At 47.4% G+C, this 18,577-nt stretch overlaps 1 pseudogene; it reads left to right on the top strand.

Moving 5' to 3' along the window:
* The first annotated feature begins 2,169 nt into the window (after positions 1-2,169).
* LOC141234832 (translation factor GUF1, mitochondrial-like) overlaps positions 2,170-18,577 on the top strand; it is an 83,496-nt pseudogene continuing 67,088 nt past the window's right edge.

The following is an 18,577-nucleotide window of genomic DNA, read 5'->3' on the forward strand; positions in this document are numbered from 1 at the left end:
AGTATCTATGGTAAAGTCAGAAATTTCAGTTTTAAGAACTGAGTCGAATAGAAAGTAGAAGTCAAAGCAAGGACTCTCACCTACTAAGTTAGCAATTCTCACATGGCATTAATACTGGGTCAATACATGTTTCGTACAGAATATATTTAGGGACAGGGTGCTTCAATGCGTTCTATACACACACTAGCACAGTATATCCAAAGCACCATGTTCACAGTGCTGGCAATTATCCTTTATCTGGCACGAGAAAAGAATGGTTAGACAAAAGCAAAGGATTCTTACCTGGGCACCTCTGACAAGTGGTCTCATAACTATCTGTGTGGATTGCTTGCCTGGTGTCTGTTGCCCACTTTTGTACTAAAGGGGGAGGAATAACAGTGCCACCAATACATGATGGTACCTGCCAGAAGAACATGCAAGTCATTACTACAGTAGAATTAGCCTAACATTTATTAGGATGTACATAAGGAGGGCTAGATTTTTCACTCAGTCATTACCAGGCAACTTTACATTTTTTACTCTGTCAAGGAACAATTTTTTTTTAATTTTTCCATTTACATAGCCATTTGATGACTTGTTTTAGACTGGTGGTGTTCAAAATTGAAACTCGTCCTAACACTACCATTTCATGTACTGAAAAACGGGGTGAGCGTGATTAAGTAAAGGGAGTTTTGTTTTGAGGCATTCATTTTGGGGTAGACATAACCTGTCAAGATGAATCTGCAGGGTTATGGTGTACCATTGTTCCTTCTACAGTACAGACCAAAAGTTTGGACACACCTTCTCATTTAAAGATTTTTCTGTATTTTCATGACTATGAAAATTGTACATTCACATTGAAGGCATCAAAAATTCTGCACAACACAACTGATGGTCCCAACCCCATTTATAAGGCAAGAAATCCCACTTATTAAACCTGACAGGACACACCTGTGAAGTGAAAACCATTTTCGGTGACTACCTCTTGAAGCTCATCAAGAGAATGCCAAGAGTGTGCAAAGCAGTCATCAAAGCAAGAGGTGGCTACTTTGAAGAACCTAGAATATGACATATTTTCAGTTGTTTCACACTTTTTTGTTAAGTATATAATTCCACATGTGTTGATTCATAGTTTTGATGCCTTCAGTGTGAATGTACAATTTCCATAGTCAAGAAAATACAGAAAAATCTTTAAATGAGAAGGTGTGTCCAAACTTTTGGTCTGTACTGTATATGAGGACTTGTTTTAAAAAATTCCATTTTTGGGTGCATACAACATTTTTAATCACTTATTGCCGTTCTTGGGGAAGTATGTGTAGAAAAATGGCAACCAACAAAAGAGCAATTCCATTTTTTTTTCTTTTTCAGTGTTACAGGCTATATAATTTTATATTATGATCTGACTTTCACAGACACTACAAACCATACAGATACACACCCATGTGTATTATATATTATATTTTTTAAAATAATTTCTTACATTTTTATTTTTTTTTAGGATTTCATTTTGCGATTGCATGATTGCTTATGGCATATACAGCAATACTAATGTATGGAATTATATAGTGTCAGCAACATTCTCCTATGACTGGGCTTCATAGGCCTCTGCCATTTGGTATTTCTATCGGGAGGCCCCAGGCTGCCATGGTAAACCATCTGCCCCCTGCAATCACGATGTAGGTGGGATTGGAAAAAGTATGAGCACATTGGCCACCAGCATATTTAAATGTCGCTGACCATAATCAATAGCTGCCTTTTAATTCAGAGAAAAAAAAACAGCAGCAATCATAGCTAATTCTCTGCTGCTATATGCAGATGTCGACTGTATAACACAGCCGGCATCTGCATGATATGGAGCGGACTGCGTTTCTGAGCCTGTTCCATACCACGATCTACCATAAAAATATGCATCACAGGTTATGGGGTTAATTCTGAATGGGATCAATTACAGATCTGACCCAATGTGGAATTTAGCTGCCCTCATCTAAGGCTGAAAATTAAATTAACCTTTCGTGGTGCAGTTTCTTTCTGGATCTGACTCTGGCGGAGCTTTTTAAGTAGCACCAGTTTAGCTTCTTCTAACCGCAATTCTTCATTAAGTTGCTTGATCAGTCGTTCTCTTTCTTCAGGGCTGCTCCTCTGTATTAACTGTGGAGAAACAAGGTAAGACGTTCTGAAGAAGAAACCGCAATGGAGAGTTTTAAAATGGGAACCCGACAGGTGACACATGCTGCCCTATACAAGGGCAGCATGTATTAGCCACTGGCTGTATGATCTCAGCCAGGTATGTTTAGCTCTGAAAGGCGTTTCAGAGAAAAAAAAACTACATTAAAAGCCACCAGGAACAATGCCGCGCTGGAGAATAGTCGGACAGGCTGGTGCCTGGTGGCTTCTCCACAACCGCTTCACTGGATTGATAGGTCTCTGCCTATACAAGCTCGCGGAGACACCTGTCAATCCAGGGCAGCGGGCGAGGTGCAACTGGCAGCTCAGTCCCCAGCAGACTTTAAAGTTTCAGAGTTAAACATACAGTTGTGCTCAAAAGTTGACATACCCCGGGAGAATTTTTGCTTTCTTGGCCTTGTTTCAGTGAATATGAATGATAAAAAAAAATTTTCTCCACTCATGGTTATTGGTTGGGTGAAGCCATTTATTGTCAAACTACTGTGTTTTCTCTCTTTTTAAATCTTAATGACAACCAAAAACATCCAAATGACCTTGATCAAAAGTTCACATACTCCAGTTCTTAATACCATGTATTGCCCCCTCTAACATCAATGACAGCTTGAAGTCTTTTGTGGTAGTTGTGGATGAGGTTCTTTATTTTCTCAGAAGGTAAAGCTGCCCATTCTTCTTGGCAAAAAGCCTCCAGTTCCTGTAATTTCCTGGGCTGTCTAGCATGAACTGCGCGCTTGAGATCTCCCCAGAGTGGCTCAATGATATTGAGGTCAGGAGACTGAGATGGCCACTCCAGAACCTTCACTTTGTTCTACTGTAGTCAATGACAGGTCGACTTGGCTTTATGTTTTGGATCATTGTCATGTTGGAACGTCCAAGTACGTCCCATGCGTAGATTCCGGGCTGATGAGTGCAATTTGCCTCCAGTATTTGCTGATTACATGCCACATTCACCTTTCCTTCAACTTTTACCAAGTTTCCTGTGACTTTGTAGCTCACACATCCCCAAAACATCAGCAATCCACCTCTGTGCTTTACAGTAGGAATGGTGTTCCTTTCATCATAGGCCTTGTTGACCTCTCTCCAAATGCAACTGACGCGCCCCTGGGCCTGTGTCGCGCTGCGTTGCGCACGCGGGAGCTTACCCGGAGCCGGATCTTTTGAGGGTTGTAGTCTCGTGGCGGTGATCCGGTCCGTGCCCAGGGAGTCAGACTAAGTGGCGCTGTATTAGCGATAGATGTTGGACGACTACGCCACCCGTTGAGTACAGCTAAGGAGCTGCTGCTGCAGGGCAGACCGCTGAGGCCGGTGGTAGGATTATGCAACGTGATAGTATAACCCCCAACGGGAGGGGTATGGCCTCAGGGCAGCCGACGTGGATGATGGGGGTAGCAGGAACCACTCGGAGACGGTACGGTGTAGTTCAGGGTCTTTACTGGTGACAAAGATAGACCCTCCCGGAGTACTGGCTAGCGATTGGGGCCTGGTCAGTCCTTGAGCAGATGGGATCTCCCCTGGCCAGGCGGAGTTGTAGGCCTCCCAAACTAACGATACTCTTCTGGCTACCTTGCTAGAGGCGGGTATAAGTAGCCCACGTCCCTGAGTGTACCGTGTGGTGCTCACTCGTATGGCCGGTGACTCGGGGCCTTCTAGTAGCTTCCGCTCCACGACGGCGGTGCTGGTCCCACGCGTGTGACCGTGCCTTCGGGTTTCTGGGCCAGAGGACCTGCAATCCCCTGCCGGTCGGTTTCTGCTGTTGGATAGGAGTTAGTCCCCACAGCCTCGGACTCCGGGTCCGGTGATAACTTCTCAGTCAGGGCGAGCTCTGCAGCTGCCAGCCACTGACTCCTTGTAGCACTGCTCCCACAGAGCTCCTGATGTTCTTTTCCTATATCTGCTTCTCTGTCTCTACTTCTTCTCTATTCACTAACCCTGCCTCAGCCCCAGGTTTATATAGGGGAAGTTCTTCCCCTCCCAGGACTGGGCAGGAGGTGTGGCATGCATAGGATTCCTGACCAAGAGACCTCCCACCTGCTCTCAGACATAACATTGCTGTTACTGTGGAAACCAGACCCCTGGGGTGCCACATTCCCCCCTAGTGAAATTTAGTACTCCGGGACTAAACATATTTTTAAACATAACAAGGTATAAACAATAACAGTACAATAAGAAAAACATATAAAGATGGTCACGGCGTGTCCGCAACCGGGTGCAGTTTTTGAAGAAAAGCAAGGTGTCCATTTCACCAAAACAGGGAGACGTAACCAGGTAGGGGTCTGTCCTGCCCCGAGTCCTTAACAGTCTTTAGTCCATTCCTAGGTTACGCTCCAACCATGTACAAGGATTCCCGGTAAATCCACCAAGGACTCCTATAAATAACTAGAAACACATAATTATACACAAGCAACAAGAAAAACAGGTAACCACAAATAAAACAATTTATACACTTCAAATCCTCCAACGTGCGGGTAACTGGCCTCTAGTGGCCCTAGTGGACCTACGGAGCTGACTGTCTAGCCCTGAACTACAGGGTGTAGGAGCTGTCAAGGGTAAACTGGGCAGCTGTCTACCGGCTCTTTGGCTCACTAGGGGTACGGCAGGCTCACTATAAGCAGAGGGTTGATCCTCCTGTTCTGCTTGTGTGGAGTCTTCTGCCTCCTGGACCGGCTGCTCTTCCAGCTCTACCTGTTGCTCCGTAGGCACTTGGGATGCTGGTTGGAGGAACGTGAGGACGGGTACCACAACTGCACCATTGACTTGAGTCCAGGACCGATGGAAGTCTCCGAGCACAGTACTAACCATATCTTCCCTTTCCTCTACGGGTCGATGGTCTTCTTGTTCCTCTTCAGGGTTCCGTAGCTGTTCAGGACACTTCTTCAGGTGATCCCGGGATACAATGGCTATGGTCTCCCCTCCGTCTTTACTGATGGTACAGACTTTCGGGTTCTCGTGGCTTGAGGGCAGTACGGTGTACGGGTCCTTCTCCCACTGGTCGTCCAACTTGTGGAGCCGTCTTTTCCTCTTCAAGACCTGCTCTCCGGGTACCAGGGGAACAGCGGGAGCATACTGGTTGTAAGTTTTCTCTTGTCTTTCCCTAGCCTGACAGAGACTTCGCTCCACGCTCTCCTGTACTTTCCGGTACTGCTGCTGCCTCTCTGTGTCCCAGTCTGCTTCTGGTGAAGTGTCCTCGGGTGTCAGGACTCCCATTTCCAGGTCAACAGGTAACTTACCAGGTCTCGCCCTCATTAGGTAAGCCGGGGTACAGTTGGTGGAACCTACCGGGATGTGGTTGTATAGGTCCACCAGATCGGGCAGCTTCTCAGGCCACAGACTGCGTTCTTCCAGGGGCAACGTTTTCAGGAGATCCATTACCACCTGGTTCATTTTCTCACAAAGTCCATTAGTTTGCGGATGATAGGGTGTCGTCCTTATCTTCCGGCAGCCATACAGATTGCAGAATTCCTGGAAGACCTCCGCTTCAAAGGCAGGTCCCTGGTCCGTCAGCACTTGGTCCGGGTACCCGTGTGGACGGCAGAAGTGCTGCTGGAAGGCTCTAGCTGCTGTTTGAGCCGTTAAGTCCTTAACGGGGACGACAACCAAGAACCGGGAGTAATGATCCACAATGGTTATCGCGTAGACGTAGCCACTTCTGCTTGGGGTCAGTTTTACATGATCCAAGGCTACCAGTTCCAACGGCTGCCGGGTGACGATGGACTGCAGGGGAGTCTTCTGGCTGGCACGGTCCTTCCTTCTTAGGTTGCACGGGCCACAGTCTCTGCACCACCTCTCGATGGTTCCCCTCATGCCTACCCAGTGGAACCGCCCACGCAGCAGGAACTCCAGCTTCTTCCATCCGAAGTGTCCAGTCCCGTCGTGGTATGCTTCCATCACCATGGCTGCGTCTCTCCGTGGCACCACTACTTGCCAGATTAGTTCATGCGTCCGGGAGTTAACCATTCTGCGGCACAACTTCCCCTTGTAAAGGAACAGTCGACTCTTCTCAGCCCACAGTTGCTTGGCTTCCTCCGGAGCGTCTGGGTCAAGGCGAGCCTCTGGCCGAGTCAGCATCTCCTTCACCAGCCGGACGGCAGGGTCACTGTCTTGCGTTTCCTCCCAGTTGTAGTGAGGCAAGGGGTTAAACGTAGCGGCTTGCTTACTCCTTAAAGGATGGGAATACTGGATAGTCCCATGACGGTGGAACGCGGGGAGTTCGACTTCTTCCAGTCCCTCTGGATCTTCTCCTACGTCCGGTAGGTTTGGCATCCTGGACAGGGCGTCCGCGTTGGTATTGGAGCGTCCTGCCCGGTATTTGATTGTGAACTCGTAGTTGGACAGACGGGCCATCCATCTCTGCTCTAGGGCACCGAGTCTTGCCGTGTCCAGGTGTGTCAACGGGTTGTTATCCGTGTACACGGTGAACCGGGAAGAAGCGAGGTAGTGCTTAAAGCGTTCGGTGACTGCCCACACCACTGCCAGGAACTCTAGCTTAAATGAGCTGTAATTCTCAGGGTTTCTTTCGGTGGGTCGCAGTTTTCGGCTGGCGTAAGCGATTACTCGTTCTTTCCCCTGCTGGATCTGGGACAGTACGGCTCCTAGCCCGATGTTACTTGCGTCGGTGTAGAGGATAAAGGGCTGGCTGTAATCAGGGTACGCCAGGATTTCATCCCCCGTGAGGGCCATCTTCAGCTGGCGGAAGGACTCTTCTTTTAACTTCTCCCATCTGAAGGGTGGCTTCTGGTTCTTGGCCTTCCGGGACTGACCTATCAGGAGGTCCTGCATAGGAGCTGCCTTTTTGGTGAAACCGGGGATGAATCTGCGGTAATAGCCTACCAACCCGAGGAACTGCCGCACTTCCTTTACACTGGAGGGACTTGGCCATTCCTTAATTGCGGTGATCTTATCAGGGTCGGGAGCCACTCCATCAGCGCTCACCACGTGTCCCAGGTACTGCACCTTTGGTTTCAGGAGGTGACACTTGGAGGGTTTCACCTTTAGGCCGTAGCTTGCCAGAGCTTCGAACACTTCCGCCAGGTGTTTCAGGTGGTCCTCATACGTCTTGGAATATACGATGACATCGTCCAGGTACAACAGGACCGTCTCGAAGTTTCTGTGGCCCAGACAGCACTCCATTAATCGTTGGAAGGTTCCTGGTGCATTGCAGAGTCCGAACGGCATGCAGGTAAACTCGCTAAGTCCCATCGGGGTGGTGAATGCGGTCTTCTCCCGGTCCGCCTCTGCTACAGGAACCTGCCAGTACCCACTAGTGAGATCCAAGGTAGAGAAGAAGTTAGCAGATCTTAAAGCAGCCAAAGACTCCTCTATCCTTGGTAAGGGGTACGCATCCTTGTGTGTGATACGGTTGATTTTCCGGTAATCTACACACATCCTCATGGTGTTGTCTTTCTTTTTGACTAAGACTAGTGGAGCTGCCCAGGGGCTACAGCTATCCCTGATTACCCCAGCCTCCTTCATGTCTCTAAGCATCCCCTTGGCGTGTTGGTAGTATGCAGGGGGTACGGGTCGATACCTCTCTTTTATGGGAGGATGGTCTCCCGTGGGGATGCGGTGTTCTACCCCCTTGACTCGCCCGAAGTCTAACGGGTGTTTACTAAACACTCTCTCGTACTCTTGAACCACCCGATAGACTCCCTGTTTCTGGTGTGAGGGAGTGGAGTCAGTACCCAAATGTAGTTGCTGACACCAGTCCTCCATTGTTTTCTGAGAGCCGTTACCTTCCTCCGGGGAAGATGGAGGCAAGGGTTCTACGGACTGTATGGAATCTTGATTGATGGTATACAATTTGGCTAGCGTGGCATACCGGGGCAGGTACACTTCCCTCTTCCCGATATTTATTATGCGAACGGGCACCCTCCCATGGCGTACATTGACCACCCCCCCGTGCTGTCAAAATGGTGGGCCTACTGTCTGAGTAAACTGGTTCTACCATTGCCTGGTAATCTCTACCTCTCAGACCAATAGCTGCCCGGCACCAAATCATCATTTCACTTTTCGGGGGCATGGCAATAGGGAAAGGGTCACACATTCGCACGCTACCAATCTCACCACCGGAGAGTTCTAGCTGTTGCCGTCGCATCAGTGCCCGGATCTCTTTCTGGAGCACTCGCTGCTGGCCGGAGCTGGCGTTCTTGGCAACCTGCTGTAAAAGGAAAATCACCTCTGCAAGACAATTTTCAATTACATTAGTTCCTAGAGTTATCTTTGGGTGACTCTCGTGTTTGTCAATGTCTACAATGATCAGTCCCTGTGCTGCCAGTTCGACTCTACCGATTTTAATGGTCACCTCTTTAAATCCAATCTGTGGCACGGGCTGACCATTGCTGGCGATGATACTCAAGTCGTCGTCAGGGTAGCGGGTGATATCCGAGTCATTCCAGTACTGCTTGAAGAGCACGTACGGGATGGTGGTGACCTGTGACCCGGTGTCCAGTAGGGCACTCATAGGAATGCCATCCAGTACCACGGGTAAGACTGGACGTCCTCCCACATATTTGTCGCGCCAGTTCGATGGGCCTGGTGATCTTTTTCCTGGGGGTTGGCCCTCTACCCCAGGTTGTGCCAGTTTAAAGGACAGTACCTTGCCATATGTCCGGGTTGATTGCAGCGGCGGCAGATGGGTCGTCCGTCCTCGTTGTATCGGTCGCTGGGTCTTCCTCTGGCCGGTGGGGTCCTCCTTGGTCGACGCCACGGGATGTCCTCCGGTCCGGATGCCAGCTGGATCTTCCCTGGAGTGGAAACCTGTAAAGACTGCACAGTTCGGGTTAGCGCAGCAACGCTTTTAGCTAGCTCTTGGACCTGATGGTGCAGGTCTGGAGCCGGGTCATTGTTCAAAGCCTGCGCATCAGCTCCCACAGGCCCTGCCGACAAGGGCGCCGCCTCCTGGTGGTAAGTGGTAGTGGGGCGTCTGGGGGTCACAACGCCACCTGGTGCCGGTTCTCGAAGCACCCGGATGGCTCTGTCCTTGAACTGTGCAAATCCCAGATGAGGGTCCTGTAAGGCCATTGCCCGCAACTGGGTTCGGTGGGCATTGCAATATAAACCCTCCATAAATTGTTCAGTCAACAGCCTGTCCTCGTCTCCCACGCCGTCAGGGTCGGTCTGCTTAATGGCTCTCAGGGCCTCTTGTAGGTTCAGGGCATAGTCCCTTATACTCTCATGTGCCCGCTGTTTGCACCCGTAGAATCTAAGCTTGATCTCGGCTGAGGTGCGGGTATCAAAGGTGTCCCTCAGCCGGGTTAGTATCCCTGCGACAGTCCTCCCCCCAGGTGGCCAGGACTTTACCTCCCTTTGGGCTGCCCCGGTTAATTGGGCCACCAGGATGCTCACTTTTTGCTCCTCTGTGAGGGGGTACACCTGGAAGAGGCTATCCAGCTTTTCTCTAAAGTCATGCAGGGTATGTGACTCCCCTGAGTACTGGGGTAGCCAGGCTGCCCCCGGGATATAGGGCATGGTGAAAGGCATGACCGCAACAGCGGTGGCGCTGGCGGGGGTTGAAGCGGTGAAGCTCTCCTCCGTATCCGGCATCCTTCTCCCCCCTAGTGGACCGTGGCCTACCTTGCGATGATCCTCTTCCGTAGGCCGCGGCTCCGCAGTGGATCGTCAGGGTTGAGGACCTTCCGTCGCGCTCCTGTGACGTCGGCATCTGCTGGGCTCCTTCCAGGACCTTACGCAACGTCCGGACGTGAGGCGGGGCTTCAGTTCTCGCGCGCTTTCGGAGTCCACGCCCCTCTTCTTCCCGCGCGGCGTCCTCAAGATGGCATCCAATGGCGGGAAAACTCCACGTATGGCGGGAAGAAGGCTGAAGATGGCGCCGGATGGCGGGAAAACTCCACCGATGGCGGGAAGGAAGCGGAAGATGGCGCCGGATGGCAGGAATCTTCACCACAGGTAAGTTTGAACAGTCTTTTTCAGGCACGCAGTACCCGGTGGTTGCGGGCATGAAATCCTGCCGACTACGCCAAAAGTTGACGCGCCCCTGGGCCTGTGTCGCACTGCGTTGCGCACGCGGGAGCTTACCCGGAGCCGGATCTTTTGAGGGTTGTAGTCTCGTGGCGGTGATCCGGTCCGTGCCCAGGGAGTCAGACTAAGTGGCGCTGTATTAGCGGTAGATGTTGGACGACTACGCCACCCGTTGAGTACAGCTAAGGAGCTGCTGCTGCAGGGCAGACCGCTGAGGCCGGTGGTAGGATTATGCAGCGTGATAGTATAACCCCCAACGGGAGGGGTATGGCCTCAGGGCAGCCGACGTGGATGATGGGGGTAGCAGGAACCACTCGGAGACGGTACGGTGTAGTTCAGGGTCTTTACTGGTGACAAAGATAGACCCTCCCGGAGTACTGGCTAGCGATTGGGGCCTGGTCAGTCCTTGAGCAGATGGGTTCTCCCCTGGCCAGGCGGAGTTGTAGGCCTCCCAAACTAACGATACTCTTCTGGCTACCTTGCTAGAGGCGGGTATAAGTAGCCCACGTCCCTGAGTGTACCGTGTGGTGCTCACCCGTATGGCCGGTGACTCGGGGCCTTCTAGTAGCTTCCGCTCCACGACGGCGGTGCTGGTCCCACGCGTGTGACCGTGCCTTCGGGTTTCTGGGCCAGAGGACCTGCAATCCCCTGCCGGTCGGTTTCTGCTGTTGGATAGGAGTTAGTCCCCACAGCCTCGGACTCCGGGTCCGGTGATAACTTCTCAGTCAGGGCGAGCTCTGCAGCTGCCAGCCCCTGACTCCTTGTAGCACTGCTCCCACAGAGCTCCTGATGTTCTTTTCCTATATCTGCTTCTCTGTCTCTACTTCTTCTCTACTCACTAACCCTGCCTCAGCCCAGGTTTATATAGGGGAAGTTCTTCCCCTCCCAGGACTGGGCAGGAGGTGTGGCATACATAGGATTCCTGACCAAGAGACCTCCCACCTGCTCTCAGACATAACATTGCTGTTACTGTGGAAACCAGACCCCTGGGGTGCCACACAACGTTTATGGTTGTGGCCAAAAAGTTCAGTTTTGGTCTCATCACTCCAAATTACCTTGTTCCAGAAGTTTTGAGGCTTGTCTCTGTGCTGTTTGGCGTATTGTAGGTGAGATACTTTGTGGCATTTGCGCAGTAATGGCTTTCTTTTGGTAATGCAGCCCATTCTTCTTCAAGTGCCTCCTTATTGTGCATCTTGAAACCACCACACCGTGAGTTTTCAGAGATTCCTGAATTTCAGCTGATGTTATTTGTGGGTTTTTCTTTGCATCCCGAAAAATTTTCCAGGCAGTTGTGGCCGAAATTTTTGTTGGTCTACCTGTCCGTGGTTTGGTTTTTACAGAGCCCCTTATTTTCCATTTGTTAATCACAGTTTGAACGCTGCTGACTGGCATTATCAATTCCTTGGATATTTTTTTGTACCATTTCCTGTGTTATACAGTTCAACTACCTTTTCCCATAGATCCGTTGACAATTCTTTTGCTTTTCCCCATGACTCAAAATCCAGAAACGTCAGTGGCTGGATTAAGGATGCAAGAGTCTGTCTGGATCCCAGAAACTCACTCAGCTTTTATGCACACACACTGATTACAAGCAAACAGGTCACAGGTGAGGATGTTACCTTTAGTAGCCATTCAAACCCATGTGTGTCAAATTCTGTGCATGTTATCAGGCCAAAATCACCAGGGTATGTGAACTTTTGATCAGGGTCATTAGGATGTTTTTGGTTGTCATTAAGAGAAAACGCAGTAGTTTGACAATAAATGGCTTCACCCAACCAATAACCATGAGTGGAGAAAAGTTTTTTTTTGTTATCATTCATATTCTCTGAAACAAGGCCAAGAAAGCAAAAATTCTGCCGGTGTATGTAAACTTTTGAGCACAACTGTATATGGCTGAAATAATACAGTCGGCCTCTGATACAGGCTGCTCGATACATGAACAGAATGCATCAGCTGTCACGTTCCCTTTAAAGAAACAGGAGCCAGAATCATGTGGTGTATAATTATTTATTAATATATGTTAGGAGAGTAGACAGGTCCCTCCACAAAAAACAAAAAAAAAAAGTAGCATAAATTGCATGAAATCACCACCAACAAACAAGGCCCAAACCATTTACAAGCATCTCAAGTACTTTTACTTAAAGAGAATCTGTCAGCAGGTTTTTGCTATGTAATCAGAGCTGCATGATGTAGAGACAAAGACCCTGATTCCAGGTGTGTCATTTACTGGATTGCTTGGTGCAGTTTTGATAGAATCCCTTTTTTCTCTGCTTTACATGTAGCAGTGCTCAGAATGCTGAGCTAAACAACACCTGCAAACCCCGATTGGCAGTTTCCTGTATACACTATACATTGTCAACAAACGGCCAATCAGTGGTGAGGGTGTGTTTACACAGATTAGCTGGACTGGTTTATGTCCGGCAGTGATAATCTCCTGCTGATAAAACACTGATTGTATTGAAACTTATTAGCGCACAGCCTAATAAGCAACACATCCAAGAATCAGGGTATCTGCTCCCATCATGCTGCTCTCAGATTAAAAAGCAAGAACCTGCAAACTGATTCCCTTTAAAAGGTACTCTTTTACCATAAAATGAATGTTTAAACCAAGTAAAAGGCACTCTGTGCTCCACGGTAGGGACAATAATTTAAATACACTTTCCCACCTGCTTGGATTTTCTCTCTTTCTGTCCTTCTCTGGTTCTATGAAGCCAGAGCTGTCAAAGAAGAGGAAGGGTGGAGATAGATGAAAAACAAGCAGGTGGGAAGGTGCATTTAAAGGATTGGCCTTCGTCATGATGCCCCTAGTGGCGGGACTTTGTCAGCACAGGATGACTGTTCAAACGAAGTCCATTTAAGGGTATGTGCGCACGATCAGGATTTGAAGCAGAAATTTCTTGAGCATTTCTGCATCTCCTTGGCAGGAAAAACGCTGGGTGTTTTTGGTGCGTTTTTGAATGCGTTTTTTAAAGCGTTTTTTGTACATCAATGAATGCTTTTTGGAGCTAAATAAAGTTATATGGTGGGACATTGCTTAAACCTTAGATTACCATCAGAACTGTGGTGAGAATATTGGTTCATTTGAATGATTAAAGAATGTGTCTGTTGTAATTCAGATAAAGTGTTTACTCTGTGTCTGCTTGTGTATTTAAACTCTTTAATTAGGTTTGGTCATGAAAAGGTCTGATTGACACCTTGTCATAACCAAACAAAAGAGCAAGGTGTCAACTAGTCCCATTCACCCAATCTACATTAGCATTTCTAATCATGTAATTTATGCGGCTGCTGTGAGCTGGTATTTTTAGCCTGGGAAGGTACCATTTGCAAACATTTTCCCTGGCCATAATTAACATCTCACAGCTGGTTCGTTAGTCACTACTTCCCCATGAAGAGCAACAAATAGCACTTTGGACACAGCTTATTTTTGTTGTTGGTAAATGTGAATCCACCGCATATGACACTTCAATCAGTCAAAATCTGCAGCGGAGACTAGCGTGTCGGCTACAGAAATTGATGTGCTGTGGGCGAGTTTGGGTACGTGGCAACGGTCAGGAGCCACTGCAGGTTTGACGCTGCGTGGTTATACGGCGTCAAACCCGCAGTGTCCAGATGTTACAGTATAGTGGATGGAATCTCTAGAAATCCCATGTCCACTATGAATGCATCTGAGGCTGTGGATTACCCGTGGACACTGACATGCAGCACGTCTTTCTGGACCGCAGCATGTCAAATTCTCTTGTGGAGTCGCTAGTCTCCGAAACAGAAATTTGACAACTAGAAAGTATAGAATGCGGTAAATCCGCATTGTTCAGTGAACACATGTGGATTTACCTGCGTTCAATAGAATGCAAAGTTTTGGATGCAGCAAAAAAATATGAGTCCAAAGCGCTGCTACATCTGGATCGTGGGCACAGAGCCAAAATAAAAAAATAAAAAAAAAAAAAGGCGTGTGCTCTCACGTCAATTTTATAACCAGCAGAGGGTAAGCCGACTGCTGGGGACTGATATTAGTAGCCAGGGAAGGGGCCATTAGCCAACAATGTTTACTGGCTATTAATATCAGCCCGCAGCTGTTTGTTTAGCCTTTACTGACTAAATTACAGGGGGACCCCAGAAAAAAATTGACGTGGGGTCCCCCTATAAAATCTAACCAGCAAAGGCTAAACTAGACAGCTGCGGGCTGATATTAATAGCCAGAGAAGGGGCCATGGATACTAGCCCCCTTCGTGGCTATTAATATCACCCCTCAGTAGTCCCAGAATTGGTGTCGCTGTACAGGGGAGTATAGAGGTTTATTTATTTTTTCTTTGATTTTTTACAGTGGGCACGTGGGCTGGGGAAGCAGACCACTGTTCCTCCCATCCACTCCGCTCTCGTTATCAGCGAGAGCGGCGATCGGATGAGAGGAGTTGTAGTCCTCCTCTCCCGACCCGGGTACCACCCGTAGCGCATTTCCAGCGCGAATTTGCGCCCATTGACTTACATTGAAACGCAGCATATTCGCATGTATAGATATTATACCTGCGGGTTTGCTGCAATTCAATGCAAGTCAATGGGCGCGAATTCGCGACGGAAACACCCAAACAACGATCATGCTGAGGTTTTTACTGCAATGTGAATCCGTAGAGGAAATTTCCGCATCATGTGCACAGCACATCCAGATTCACATTGCTATATCTGGCAGACCTATTAAGCATCAAAAATGCATGGTGTGAACTTAACCTAAAAGGGAACCTGTCAGCAAGAAACACATTGTTTACCTGCCATATAGGGAAAACAGATGGTAAATACGGTGTTAAAAAGGAATCTATCAACAGGTTATTGCTATATAATCTGATAGCAGAATGGTATAGGAACATAGACCCAGATTCCAGCAATGTGTCACTTACAGGGCTGCTGGTTTTATAAAAATCAGTTTTCTCTGCTGCAGATTTAGCATTGCTCAAAATGCTAAGCTCTGTAAAACCCTGTCCACACCACTGATTGGCAGCAAACTGTCAGTCAGTAGTGGGGGCAGGGTTACACAGAGCAATTGACTAGGAGGCATGAGGCAGCAGTCCTATAGTGATACTTTCCTGATTTTATTAACACACCACACAAGTGACATTGTGGAATCCGGGTCTTAGCCCCTACGTCATGTTGCTCTCAAATTACATAAGAAAACCTGCTGACAGATTCCCTTTAAATATATACCTTTTTAACTGGAAGTGCAACTTCAGAGAGAAAATTAAGTTATGTTCTCTCTGCAGCCGCTTGCTTCCAGCCTTCGAGGCGGCGCTGGAATGTGAACAGTTAGTGAGCGCACTGTAGTCACTGCTCCTGCTCACACGCTACAGAACAGTAGATCAGTCAAGGGGTATGGGGGAGTGATTACAGTGTGATCACTGTGTACTGAGCACTGACTTTACAGCCCTTATGATAGGAAGTGAGCTGTTTCAAGGAGAATAGATATTTCATTTTCTCCCTGCAACAGCACTTGCAATTACACTGCTACAGGTATTAAAAAAAACAAAACCAATACCTGTAGATTATCACTATGGCTGTAGGTAAATACATTTTGTTATATTAGTTAAACAAGCTCCCTTTAAATCCACTTGTATTTTTATCTATAATGTTGAAGATTTCCTGTCATTAGGTGAAAAGTAAACAGTTTTTGCTCTAATTTTATTCCCACTGCTCCCCTGAAGTATTCAGGGTTTTGTTTTTAATCCGTAGTACGGTTGCAAAGAAATAGGCTTTTATTTTATTTACGGTCTTTACAAGGAGTGTTTCCCACACGATTTTCAGGGACTTGCTTTAGCTTGCTTTGCATAATTCACTCAGCAGCGCCCCCCTTGTAAAGATGATAAAATCAGTACTAAATAATAAGCAGCATCTCTCTGGAACCACATAGCGCTTTTTAAAATAAAAATGCAATGAACCCGGAATCAAATCAGAGCAAAAATTGGAAACTTTGGTGACAGGTCCTCTTTAAGCTACAGTGAATTAAAAACTATGATCCCATATCAAAATAATTACATAAAAGCAAGAGTAGTGGAAACTGGAGAATATAAAATGTTCTTACCAAAAAAGTTTCAGAATTGAGCTCCTGTGCCTTTGTTAAGCCATTCATCCGTGGACTTGAGGGTTCATTATCAGACAAAACTATAGCATCTGGAGAGGGAACACTCTTTTATCTCTTCACTTCACTAAGATTAAGAAAATAACTAAACATTAGCATTTCCACCCAAAAACATTTAAAGTGATGATTCAGCATTGGCATCATAAGCTGCACTTTTAGGCAGTGAAACTTATTCCCTTTGCAATACATACAGTGTGAGCACAAGGGTCTGGAGTCTCAAACTGCTGAATTACCGGTTAAAGCAATAACAGATTCTATCAAATATCACGTAGGCAACGTTCACTTATACAGTGCTCTATGATGAGCACTACATCAAGGTCTTCATCTAAAGTACGGTCTACAACGCTTCTGTGTCCACCTAAATAAAGACGGACCCCGCCACCACTGGAGAGGAGGCCAAAGAGTAAAATGTGACTTCATCTGCTCAATTATCCTGAAGGTTTCTGCTAGGGTTTCATGTTATTGTAACCAATATAATCAGCTCTATTCTATTTATTTTTATACCGTTATACACATACATTTGTAGATGATCCTAAAGCTTTTCAGAGCTAAAGGTGTACAACCTGTATAGAGTCCAATAAAATTCCTGACCCCCATGAGTGCTAATCTCATTGAAAGAGAATGCAGAGTCAAATTCTCCCCAGCCTGGAGTGGCTGGAAAAAGATAATAGTTTATATTAAAAACAACAAAAAAAAAAATGGTGTCACCATTTATTGAGGTCCATAACTTAAATTTTCCTGTCAATGGAGTAGTGTGTTCGCACCTGTGCACATTTTTTATTGATATATGACATTTTGATCATTTTTAGTGTGGTGTGGAGGGGGGAGTGCAACGATCTGAAAAATGCAAATTCTGGGGCTTTGTTTTTTCATTTAGTTGTTTATTTGGGTATGGGATAGATATTTGGTAATGCCGCATGGTTACTCGTCCACACAATAAATATATATAAGTTTTGCTTTGTGCACTTCTACCAGTTACACTTGGGGAAGAGAGGTTAGGGGGGCAGGTGATTTCAAAACTAACATACACTGCTCAAAAAAATAAAGGGAACACTAAAATACCACATCATAGATATCACTGAATGAAATATTCCAGTTGCAAATCTTTATTCATTACATAGTGGAATGCGTTGTGAATAATAAAAATAAAAATGCTCAATGTAGATCAAAATTAATATCCCATAGAGGTCTGGATTTGGAATGATACTCAAAATCAAAGTGCAAAATCAAATTACAGGCTGATCCCACTTCAGTGGAAATGTCTCAAGACAAGGAAATGCTGCTCAGTATTGTGTGTGGCCTCCACGTGCCTGTATGACCTCCCTACAATGCCTGGGCATGCTCCTGATGAGACGGCAGATGTTCTCCTGAGCTATCTCCTCCCAGACCTGGATTAAAGCATCAGTCAACTCCTGTGGTGCAACATGGCGTTGGTGGATGGAACGAGACATGATGTCCCCAGATGATCTCGATTGGATTCAGGTCTGGGGAACAGCCAGGCCAGTCCAAAGCATAAATGCCTTCATCATGCAGGAACCGCTGACACTCCAGTCACATGAGGTCTGGCATTGTTCTGCATCAGAAGGAACTCAGGGCCCACTACACCTGCATATTGTCTCACAATGGGTCTGAGGATCTCATCCCAGTACCTAATCGCAGTCAGACTACCTCTGGCTAGCACATGTAGGGCTGTGCGGCCCTCCAAAGAAATGCCACCCCACACCATTACTCACCCACCGCCAAACCAGTCATGCTGAAGGATGTTGCAGGCAGAGGAATGTTCTCCACGGCATCTCCAGACTGTCTCACGTGCTCAGTGTGAACCTGCTCTCATCCGTTAAGAGCACAGGGCGCCAATGCTGAATCTGCCAATCTTGGTGTTTTCTGGCAAATGCCAATCACCCTGCACAGTATTGGGCTGTAAGCACCCATTTGTGGATGTCGGGCCCTCATACAACCCTCATGGAGTCTGTTCCTGACAGTTTGAGCAGACTCATGGATGTTAGTGGCCTTCTCTAGGTCATTTTGCAGGGCTCTGGCACAGCTACTTCTTGCACAAAGTTTCTGCTGCTGGGTTGTTGCCCTCCTACGGCCCCCTCCACATCTCCTGGGGTCTGCTCCGTGCTCTGGACACGGTGCTGACAGACACAGAAACGGTCTGTGGTCACCACCTGCAGAACCACTCCTTTAAAGGGATTGTCCTGCTAATTGCCTATCATTTCTACTTGTTGTCTGTTCCATTTGTACAACAGCAGGAGAAATTGATTAACAATCAGTGTTGCTTCATAACTGGACAGGTAGATTTCACAGAAGTATGATTGA

Source organism: Phyllobates terribilis, unplaced genomic scaffold (genome assembly GCF_046119375.1).
Source record: "Phyllobates terribilis strain yellow unplaced genomic scaffold, ASM4611937v1 Scaffold_644__1_contigs__length_891845, whole genome shotgun sequence".
In the NCBI taxonomy this organism is placed as follows: domain Eukaryota; kingdom Metazoa; phylum Chordata; class Amphibia; order Anura; family Dendrobatidae; genus Phyllobates; species Phyllobates terribilis.